This window comes from Nannobrachium achirus (assembly GCF_963921795.1).
Source record: "Nannobrachium achirus genome assembly, chromosome: 7".
NCBI classification, from domain to species: Eukaryota; Metazoa; Chordata; class Actinopteri; order Myctophiformes; family Myctophidae; genus Nannobrachium; species Nannobrachium achirus.
In genome coordinates, this window is record NC_137816.1 from 8,991,935 (window position 1) to 9,003,938 (window position 12,004).

Sequence of the window (12,004 nt, forward strand, 5' to 3'; positions counted from 1 at the left end):
CAAAATCAGGATCGGCATCGGACCCAAATATCTTCCATCGGTCAGGCTCTATTGTCAATGCTGATGTCTTCACGGTCTCAACATGCGCCAGGAGTTTTAGAAGGGAGGTGGGGTTATATGGGAAAAGATTCTTTGCATGCAACCTCGTCACCAGCCGCCTGAGCTCTGAGAGACATAAGACCGTTCTGACGATTTCACTCAGAGGTCTTTTCTGTCTAAAGACAGACCCCATCTGCAACTGTGCTGTTAAATCAGACGAGGGGCACTCTGTTTGCATATGCACACGGGTGTCGACAGTCAGTCCACTCATTCCCCGTTTCAAACTCGAGCCAGCCAATCTATCGTCACAGACAGCAACCTCTGTGTCACCCAACGCGGTGTCCTGTGAAGCTTCGGAAACCTCCATGCTGTCCGTATCGGATTCTTCGGAGCTGCCATAATCCACCAGGCGAACCTTAGGGGCCCCACCCACTAACGGTGCGCCCACCTCAGGCTGTACTTGGTGCGGACCCGCGCTGGCTGGTGCACCGCTGCAACGTGGGGCCGGATGAGAACACCCTACTCGTCCAGGATCATCCAACGTCTCCGTTCTTTGGCATGCCAGGGAGTAGCCCTCCCAGTCAGCCCAGAGGTGCTTCAGGTAGCGCACAAAGTACTCCAGGAAGCAGGTCTCTGTAGAGATGAGGAAGTCGAGGAGGATGCTGTGATCGAAGGAGATGCTCTGCAGAAAGAGCAGGAAGTGGCAGTGAGGGTTGGAACCGGAGGTACAGGCTTTGTCAGGTGCAACAGCGTCACACGCCCCCGGAGACTGACTGTAGACACAGATAGAAAGAAATTAATTAATGTGTTTTTACAAACCTAATTGAATCAGTGTCTGCAAACTGGTTCACTGTTTGCTATTTTTAATGTATAATTATTATTATTATTACCCTTATTATTATTATTATTACTACTACTACCATTATTAAATACCTTCTCTGCCCCTATACTATCTTAGATCATCTGACCAATTACTCTAGTCCAGGGGTCTTCAACAGGGGGTCCGGGACCCCTAGGGGGTCCTCAGAGTTACTACAGGGGGTCCTCCAAATCTTTGTGTGGTAGAAACTTTTTTTTCTCCTTTTTTATATTAACCACTTGAAACCTAGTGTCCATATTCTGAGAACTTTAGACAAAAATAGCAGATCTACAAGCTCGTAGCTATTTTTGGCAAAGGTTTGGTGTAGAGGGGAAAAAGAGCAGACTAAGTACACAGTGAAAGGTCAAGGTTATTAAGTATTGACGGTTCAAGTGGTTAAATATCTGAAAACACACATTGACATAAATCCAAAATACACATTACACACACAGACATTGTGCTGTCAAAGAATGAAACTATATGGAATCTATTAACAGGTTATGGGGGTCCCTGCTTCATCTCTCTCTCAACTAAGGGGTCCTTGGCCTGAAAACGTTGAAGACCCCTGCTCTAGTCTATTCCTTGGCCCTGGTTAAAGTTCAAGTGTGATTGTGCATTTTTCACTACTGCCCTGAGGCTGTGGAATAGGTATTTCCCTTCCATCAACACATTCAAATCTAAAGACACACCCTTTTTTTCCATTGTGTAAAAATTTGCTTAAGGCTCATGTTTGCCATGCATTTGTATGTTTGTAGGATTCTTAGGCCTTTATTTATTTATTTATTCTCATATATTGTATTTTTAATTGTTGTTTTACATACAGCATTCGTTGTACAGCAGTGTGATCAACCTTTACTGCTTTAAGTGTACTTTATTATAAACTGACGACTATTATAGTTTGTCACCTGCACCTTTCTAGCGCTCACTAAAATACAGTAAAACAGGCAACCTAGAATACAGTAGTAGTGCATAGCATAGTAGGGGACATAGTTGAGGTTACTCGTTTGAAGTTCACACATTATAAAAACCCACTTTTACATCAATTTATATCCAGGGTTCCCACACATTTTTACCAATTCATTTCCAAAACTTTTCCAAAACCTTTCCAGAATATTGAACCCAATTTCCAGGATTATATAACAATAATTCAGCTCAATAACGAGTCACTTATTCCTATGCGCAAGCCCAAAGACAGGCAGTGTATGCCAGTGGTTCTCAACCTTTTCAGGCTGTGACCCCCGAAATAATCATATTTGAACTGGGGAATTTTGTATAACACGGTTTTATTGTGAAAATAGCCGATCTACATGCTCATGTAAATCTGCTTTTTTCACAATGTTTAATTTGTCATTTCAGAGGTATTAATAAAATCAATAACCAAAGACGCAATGCATAGCTATTTATTCCAGGACCTTCCGGGACCCTTGATCAATTCCAAAACTTTTCCAGTATTGGAAAAATATTTTTCTAATTTCAAAATATTTCCAGGAATTTCATGACCATGGGAACCCTGTATATCATTATCTTACATCTTACGTCATGAAAGAAATGTAATGCAGGGAAGTGAACTAAAGTATTAATTCACGTTTTCAATCCAAATGAAAATTCATCATACAGTATTAATTAATTGTTAAAAATTATAAATGTGGCCAATTGTTTGCAATTCTACCAACATTTTAACCCATTTAGGCCTAAAATTATTGAATGCTTTAACCAGTGAAAAATAGCAGATATACAAGCTCACAGCACGGCACCGAGTGCCGCGCTGCGAGCTTGTAGATCTGCTATTTTTGAAAAAGTCGTGAAAATGTGTGCAAATCTTTGAATATATGTATTTTTAAAGCAAACATTTGTAACTGAAATTTTGCTTCTGGGTGGTCCCTGGAACTAAATATTTTGAGATGCGGGTCCGTGGCCAAATAAATATCAGTTTGGGGGTCCTTCACGTGAAAAGGTTTGAGAACCACTGACATAGTTAGTCTCTCAAGAACAGACTAACTGCTCCAGTTAAGTGAAAAGGACCTTTTCTTTGACGATGGCTGGCCAGATTGCTGACATAGAAACATAGGTTATTAAAAAAAAACCTTAGAAGGATTCAAAAGACACTTATAGAATCGGGTCAAAATTCTGATTTTCACGTTTTTTCAAAAATAGCAGATCTACAAGCTCGCAGCGCAGCACTCGGTGCCGCGCTGTGAGCTTGTATATCTGCTATTTTTTAATGGTTAAAGCATCCAATAACACTGAATGTATTCTAGCCACAGTCTTTGTACCCGTGATAAAGGAACAGGAGAAGCAGGGCTTTGGCAGCTTCCATCATGTCGTCATCCTGCTCTCCAAACACCAGGTTGAGCCAGGAGCAGGGGTGACCCCGCTCCTCCACAGGGACGCCGTGTCGCTGGAGGAAACCTAGCAGAGCCTGCTGATACCCATTCACCTCCATGGCACGGTCCACACCTAGCATGAGGGGACAGAGAGAGACTGGATAGATCAGTAGATCATTCTTGTATGGAAGGAAAGACTGCCCCCTGCTGAGCAAACTGTAAAATGCAAAGGACCACTGATTAGGCCAGCACTTATCTTGTTAAAACTTGACATCAGCAGTGTTGTTTTTGACAGCAAATTTTGATTTAGTTTTAGTCATAGTCTTTTGAATAAAATGTAACTTGGTTTTAGTCATAATATAGTCACCTGAAAAGTATTAGTTTTAGTCTCATTTTAGTCGACTAAATCTAGTTGATTTAGTCAAATGAAATGTATTTTGGCAGGCCTTGATCGTAATGACTGATTTTACACTGGGTTGTGTGCTGAAAATAGCCGATCTGCTATTTTCAGCACACAACACCTGAGAGCAACCAAACATAAAATTACTCTCTTCTCCACTAGTCCCTCCCTAATGTTTTAGTCTAGTTTTTATTTTGTTGACGAAATTGTCAATATATTTAGTCTTAGTTTTAGTCATCACAGCTTAGTTTTTATTTTGTTTTTATTTAGTTTTCGTCAGTGAAAAAAACCCAGTCGACAAACAATTTTCGTCATAGTTTTAGTCGACAAAATCATAACTGCTTGACATTTGTAAAAAAGGGAATCAAATGATGAATTATTACCTGCCGCAGCATCGGACTGCATTCTGAATTCCATTGACTTGACAAGGACCAGGCTAACGGCTCGTAACATCACATAGTCAGATTGCTGACCGCCGGAGGTCCCTCCAAAGAAAGAAGATGCCTCCAAGACTGGAAGACACTGTAGCCAACCACTGGCCACTGTTTGCAGCACGCCATTAGCCAGTGTGGTCATATCTGTGCAGAGGTGTTGGTCTTTCAGCTGGGTGGATGACAACACTCCCAAAGCCATGTCTTCCCCTGCTTTCTGAAGCAGGACTCTCTTCAGAAGCAGCAGCACTCGCTTTTTCACAAAATATTCGACGGGCGAGTCGACTATTCTCAGGAGTGCCGTGGTATGAGTGTGAACCAGTCTCTGACAGTGTAGATGGTTGGTGGTTGGACACATCAACCTGGATGCATTGAGCACCTCCAACAGATCCAGGAAGATGGCTACGGTTCCCCCGAAGTCCGCAGAGCTGCTGGAATACACAGCAGACCTATGTTCACCCTTCGTATCTTCTGGGAGGAGCTTTGAGAACAGAGCACTTAGGGCAGGGTTGAAAGCCACGAGTAGCTTTTCCAGGTTGTCTGGTAAAGTAAAGAGTTGGTTATACACATTATGTGTTCAACTGTGAGCTAGAGACTTAAAGGAGTACTTCACCACTTTTCAACCTATCTTCATATAATTGGTCCTCACTAAAAAAATAGCTTTTTTTTTTCTCAGAGGAGGGTTGTGGGCAGGTCAGAAACCCATCGTCTTGTGACATCATCGATTGGGAATCCAAGCTAATAGAAAATGCAGGCTTTCTACTCCTGAAAAGTTGCAATGTTAAAGTGGAAGCCATTGTTCTCGCGATAATAAAAATCTAAATATTATTTTCAAAAATATTGATTATTATTTATTTTTTGGGGAAAATGATGATGTCACAAGACGATGGATTTCTGAACTTCCCACAGCTCTCCCAAGAGACTTGGAGTAGAAAAGAATTGTGCTATTTTATTATGAACATTAGTGAGGACCTATTATATGAAGATGGGTTGAAAAGTGGCAAAGTCCTCCTTTAAGGAAAGTATGAAAATACTGTAATAGGCCTTGCAGAGTTTTGTAAAAGACCAACCTGTTTTACTTTCATGAGATCCCTTGAGTATTGTTTTCAAGACACTGGTGAATGACCACATGCACGCATCCAATTCGTCACAGGGGCAAGGATTCTGAAACGCCTCAACACATTTCCGTTGCCACACTGGATTAACCGCATCCTATGAAGTGAGGGAGGAAAATAATCCATTGTATAAAGAAGGCAATTAAGAAACATCACACCTATGAATATTTCTGATAAGACTTTGATAGACAAAATACAAGTCAAGTAGCAAGATAAGAAAATGAAAATGTAAAAAATATTTTTAAATGGGAGGTTGCCAGAACACATTGGCACCTTGGTAAATATTCTACAAGCACCAGGAAGTGAGAGAGGAAGTGAGAGAGGAAGTGAGAAATTCCATTATTTTTTAAAAGGTGGTTTGATTGATTGACTGATTGAATACTGGTCGCAGGAGATATCCATGGGTCACACCGTCAGAATCAAGTACCAAAATGTTCAGTGACAGTTCAGAAAGATAGATACTATACTGCTTTCTTTGTTTTCATGCTCATCAAACATTCAGCAAGCACTTCTGCTCTTGCTCTGTCTAACTTTGTTCTTCTGGAAGAGGCCACTCATTAAAATAGAAAAGCTGTACCACAGTATGAAGGTAATCACTTATAGGGGTGCAACAGCTAATCGGTTTAATACATTATAAAAACAAATACATTTTAATCAAATTGCTGATTGATTATGATAGCAGCTGTTTTCATTATTTTTGGTGTACAACAAAGTATAAATAGGTCTCAAAGGAGTAGTTCACAAAAAAAAGGGGCTTATTTTTTGTTTTTGTCGCATTCCTAATCCAATAATTTGATGACGGATCATCGGTCAATAGGAGACTTGGTTTTGCATGTTCTCCCCTAGGGTAGGAACCTGTAGTAATCCTGGTCTCTATACTGCCTCCCCCTGGCCAGCCGGGGGAATGGTGGAGGGAAAAGGAACTGGTTGGAATAACGTGTTCCTTCCACGCGCTACGTACGTCGAACCAGGGAATCTCCCCCCCTGTCAGGTGAAAAGAAGCGGCTAGGACTCCTCATGGATGGAAGGAAGCATGAGGTCAGTCTGTTGCTCTCCCCACGTTGGTGGAGGGAGTGTAGCGCCCAGGATTAGACAACTGACACCGGGTGAAAAAGAATCGTGAATGGGAGACTCTGTAGTTGACTCTTTTGGTCATAAAATGTTTGGCTTTGTAATGCGACAAAAGCGTAAAAGTCTCCCAGAATTCAAGGCTTCATGGGGTGTTTCAATTGATAGAAAATAATTATTTTTTGGGGTGAACTACTCCTTTAAGTTAATCGGACTAATCAAGTTGATGTTAATTAATAAAAGAATCCATTTGAAAAAATGTTGTGCTCATTTGTTGATGTATAATAACAAATATAAAATGTTTAAAAAAGCACTGACCAAAAATATATACTTTGAAGCAGTGCAGACTAGAGACAAAGTGCACAGACACATTTGAGGCATATGTTTCCAAGGGTTCACCCCAGTTGATAGTAGTTTCTGGCAAACTACAGTATATTCCAACATAAACTCAGCCAATGAAAACTCATGGGACATAAGCACTCACTATAACCGATGCTGTTCATCCCTTAAAGTCTGAAAGAGAGTGTTTTTCTACCCAAAGAAATTAAATTAATCAACAGCGGTACTGAAAGTAGCCTTGCCGAGCCATGAGGCACATAGGCCCCATCTCCTGTTTCTGTATGAGCAGCTTGATGTACTGTACAAGCACAGCACACCCCCTGGAAAGAGATGCTAATAAATCACAGGGACTTACCCCAAGCAGGGAGGCATTGGGTCCCAATGTTTTAATCGAACCCAGAGTGGAGTGAAGCAGCAATATTTAATACGTACACAGTTCTGAAGTTCACAGATGACAGATGTTGATACACTCTTTGCAGCCAGGTGAGATATCATCTGGTCTTCAGCCTGGAAATGCTGAACCTGTTCAAAAGTGTGATTGCACCAAAAAGAGATAAGACACGCTTTAATCCAGTTCATCAAGTGTCTTTTCATATGAGGGTGCTATCAAACGTGAAACACCAGAAGTAAAATGAATAAATAAGACACTAAAATCCATTATCAACAGTGTGATTAACCAACTTAGCTGTGGTCATAGACTAGACCAGATAATAAAAATGTTAAGGGAACACTTAATCGTCACAAGTCAGATCAACTTAAGGGATATCATTTGTCCAGTGTACCAGCACAAGCACGAGTGATTGTCGATCCATTTCACCTGCTTTGGTACAACTGAAAGTTGTAAATGTCCAATGGAGAGGCAAAAGCAAAACATCACCCAAAAAGAGCTTGGGGTTGCATGTGTCGGCCACAGTACATTTTTATATCCTTCCTGACTGATTCTTCTCTAGTTTTGTGTTCTGCGCGTGCATCACCAGAGGCATCTCCACAGATCATGTTCAACCCAGATTCGGCTCAAACAAAGGGTCAAATTCGTTCTCCTGCTATAGGCTCTACCGCTAAAATGTGTAACCTCCAACCAAAGGCCTTAAAGGAGTGTAAGTCCCTAACTTCCTTTAAAACCAATCACATCACATCACATCACATCACAACACAACACATCACATCACATCACATCACATCACATCCATACATGCGGTTGGAAGATGATTTGCTGTGTCTACCAGCACAGTCTCAAGAGCACGGAAACCAGCCATTACACAAAGAGAGCTGGACAGGCTACCAATCAGGGCAGGAATTTCAGGGAGGCCATTAAGGCCATGGCCGTCGTTGCCCCTCAGTTTGGCCTTATACCCCTAAAAGAATGTAGCCTAGTAAACGTCCAACTTATTACTAGGCTACAAAAAATGGTGCCATGTCATAGTTCCGACCTCCCATTATTCCGACCCGACCACTTAAACCTAACCATAACCCTAACTCCAACCTCAGCAAAACTAACGCTGGTGAATGCTAACCTGCCGACACTGGTGAATGCTAACCTGCCGACACTGGTGAATGCTAACCTGTTGAATGTTAACCTGGTCGGAATATTGAGAGGTCGGATTTATGATCGGTCCCCCCAAAAATGTGCTGAGGCCACAGTGACCTTAATGCACCAACCACACTGCCCCAGCTGACTGTACCACTTTCTCCTCTGTCTCTCTCTTGTCAATATGTAGACAACAGTGTCTCTTTCTTGTCAATACAGGTACGTATGTACACACCAGACCAGTGTCTCTTTCTTGTGATGTGAACACCAGTGTCTTCTTGCGAAGTGGACACCAGTCCACTGTCCACTCCCCATCTTTCTAACAATCCAGTAACTTTGATGGGTTGAGGGCTGAGCATAGATCACATTATAAATACCATAAATGATTTCACTGCAGACTACATAGGGCCTAACATGTAAATTATTGTTAACCATTAAATTCAATACATTATTTCAATGGACTAAGATCTTGTTATTTATTTGATGGCCTTCCTGCCCTGGCATTTGCCCTTTGTGCCCTCAAAAGGCCAAGTGGCCTTGCCCCTAAAATGACGAGGTTCCAGGCCTGCTACCAATTACACAATGTAAAGATTTTAACTTGAATATTCTTTTCATCATATGACGTGAGATTAAAAGTGTTCCCTTATTTATCTTTTGCAGTAAAATGGTTTACTTGCACTCACAAGTTTTGACACGAGATCCTTTTCTTGAAACATCTCTCTCCAGATCTCGAAGAAATAGAGGCTGGTTTCTGGAGCCATGTTTTGAGACATCAGTTTGGAGTTGATTTTTTCAATCAGTGTCAAAGTCATATATGCCAACTCAATGATATCCTTGGATTGGCAAAAATAACTCGAATCTCTCTCTTGCACAGGCAACAGCCTACATACACTTGAGAATATTATAGAAGCCAACTCCCGAGCACTTTGGCTGGGTCTTACTCCCCTCTCCAGGCTGTTGTAGCCATCGGTTAGTGAATCGAGGTGATATTTCATTATTCTCCGATCCATCTGTGGCTTCTGGAACTCCGCAAATGACAGCCATACACATCAGAGAGCTTGCACTCACTCCGGTCTTAGAATTTTAAACTATGCGCTCAAACACGCAGCTACTTTAGTTGAGTTGTATGATAAACAACAAAAGAAGCATGCTTCTTCCGTATGACGGTAGACCCATGTGATAAAACGAGGAAGTGATGCTGCTGTGGGAGGAATGTCTTCCAGTTCACAGAGTGGCTTTACCTATACTCTATGGGCTTTACTCCCTACAGTCTATGCTTTACTCAACTTTGTTATCTAAACGGAAAGGCCCAACGGTCATTCCCGGACGTTATAAAAACAATAACATTTACAAAGGATTTCATGCAGACGATTAACCACAGTGGCAATAGATTCAGTCAAGCGAATTGAGAATTTATTTTTATACAGAGTTGGGTCCATGCAGTATGCTGAGTTGCTGACAACTCCTCCAATCCCGCTGCGTTCAGGTGACGACTGTATTGTTGGACGATTGAGCTCCGACTGCTCCGACCGTTTTTGAGCGGTGCAAACGCTCCCATGCTTGACTGCGAGTGTGTAACTGTCTCTCTATGTTTGCAATATAACCGCAACAGCTGCAATACGGCTGGGTGACCAAATGGCGCTGTTGAGCAGCCTTGATTGACTTTATTAGATGTGTGTGTGTACATTTTCATTGATTGATTGATTGAAGACTTTATTAAAAGTTTGCATAGAAAAAGGTACAGTTTCATTGACGGTACTGTTCACTACAAGGTCAACTAAAAGGAGATCCTAGAAAGCACTTGGCTTATTTGCACAAGAAACCATTAAAGCACAAGCATAATTTGATAGGGTTTTTGGGTTTTAAAAACCCAAGGGCCCCCCCCTAGTGGCGAACATAAATTTTGTTTTTAATGGGCCTAAATAAAAAAATGCGCCCATATCTACATAAATTCATACTAGGATATTATATATATTTTGTAATTTCCAATATATTAGGGGTCCCAGGGCCCTACTTTCCTAATCTGTGGATTAATCATTGTAGTTTGCGCTTAAATCGCGCAAAGACAACAGACCCGGGCCCCTTTGATCAGGGCCCCCTTGATCTGAAAACCCATGGGGAATAAGGTCTAATTTCGCCACTGCATTAAAGTATCTCATATAACATTGAATGACGATCCACGATCCTGCCACGCTATTTTATGATTTTCTTACCTTTTAATGTGAGTGAGTGTTGTGCACGATCACTATATTGCCATGCATACAGCGGTCCGAGCTGCATGTTCATGTCCATTCTTTATAAAATGAATAACTCGGGCAGTAGATGTGAGAGGCGAAATTGTGCCTAAAGTGGTGAAATTATACGCAAATAAAAATTAAATCTTTTCTACTCTGTGTCCATAATAAATTGGACATTTGGCAGCGTTCTCTGTTCTATTTCACCAGTAAGACTCCCTAATCGGGAGATAAGCGACCGTCAGACTGTCGCAGCGTGATTTTAGGGCAAAATGTGTAGGAGCAGTGTCCAAAAATGTGTTTGGAAAAATCAGCCTCGACAAGCTGTCCGTCAGTCCGTCTGTCTCACGTCACACGTATCAATTCTCACATGACCCTCTTCTAGCGCCACCATGAGGCCGGTTCTTGCAAAACACATTTATGGACACAGCTCCTAAAATTATTGCCCAAATAAAGTTTGGGCCAATCAGAGGAGGGGGTGGGGCTAAGTTAAACCAATTAAGGTGAAGGACTCTTAATCAAGTCAATTGACACCCCCCACAAGTTTGTAGGACAAACGGTTGATGAGTAAAGCCAAATAAAGTTTCGGCCAATCATAGGAGGGGGCGGGGCAAAGGTAAACCAATTAAGGTGAAGGACTCTTAATCAAGTCAATTGATACCACCCAGAAGTTTGTACGACAAACGGTTTATGAGTAAAGCCAAATAAAGTTTTGGCCAATGAGGGGAGGGGGCATGGCAAAGTTAAACCAATGAAGGTGAAGGACTGTTGGAGCAGCAGGAGTCGGTGGTCCCCGGGAATTTCCCCGTGAGTAGACCAATTGGGGTGTTGATTTGGTCATTTTTGCACTATTTGCCGGCGGTGGCAGGGGGTCCGTGGAGGTCCGGGGGTCCTGAAGGTTGTGGTTTGGCAGTCAAGGAGTGTGTGTGGAAAATTTCACATGGATAGGGGCAACGATGGCGGAGATATGAGTAGGGCAAAAGTGTGACGTGACGTGACGTGACAGACAGCCGGTGGAGGTTTTGATAGTAAATGCAACCTGACGGTCGCAATTACACTCCTTGCCTGCCAAACCACAACTTTCAGGACCCCCGGACCTCCACGGACCCCCAGGGACCCCCTGCCACCGCCGCCAAATAGTGTAAAAATGGCCAAATCAACACCCCAACTGGGCTGCTCACGGGGAATTCCCGGGGACCACCAACTCCTGCTGCTCCAACAGTCCTTCACCTTCATTGGTTTAACTTTGCCCCACCCCCTCCCCTCATTGGCCAAAACTTTATTTGGCTTTACTCATCAACCGTTTGTCGTACAAACTTGTGGGTGGTGTCAATTGACTTGATTAAGAGTCCATCACCTTAATTGGTTTAACTTTGCCCTGCCCCCTCCTCTGATTGGCCCAAACTTTATTTGGCTTTACTCATCAACCGTTTGTCGTACACACTTGTGGGTGGTGTCAATGCCACTTACAGGCCTCTTTGTGTATACTGTGACCTGATGGTCGCTTATCTCCTGATTAGGGAGTCTTAAGCCCGGATCATAGTCAGTGTAGTCTTTTCGAGTCTTTTTGAGTCATGAAACTACAACGTTACATCATTCCTCACGGTGGAGAGCTTTCCACCGTGAGTCCCAACACATCTCTCTGTTTTTACTATCAGACAGACAGG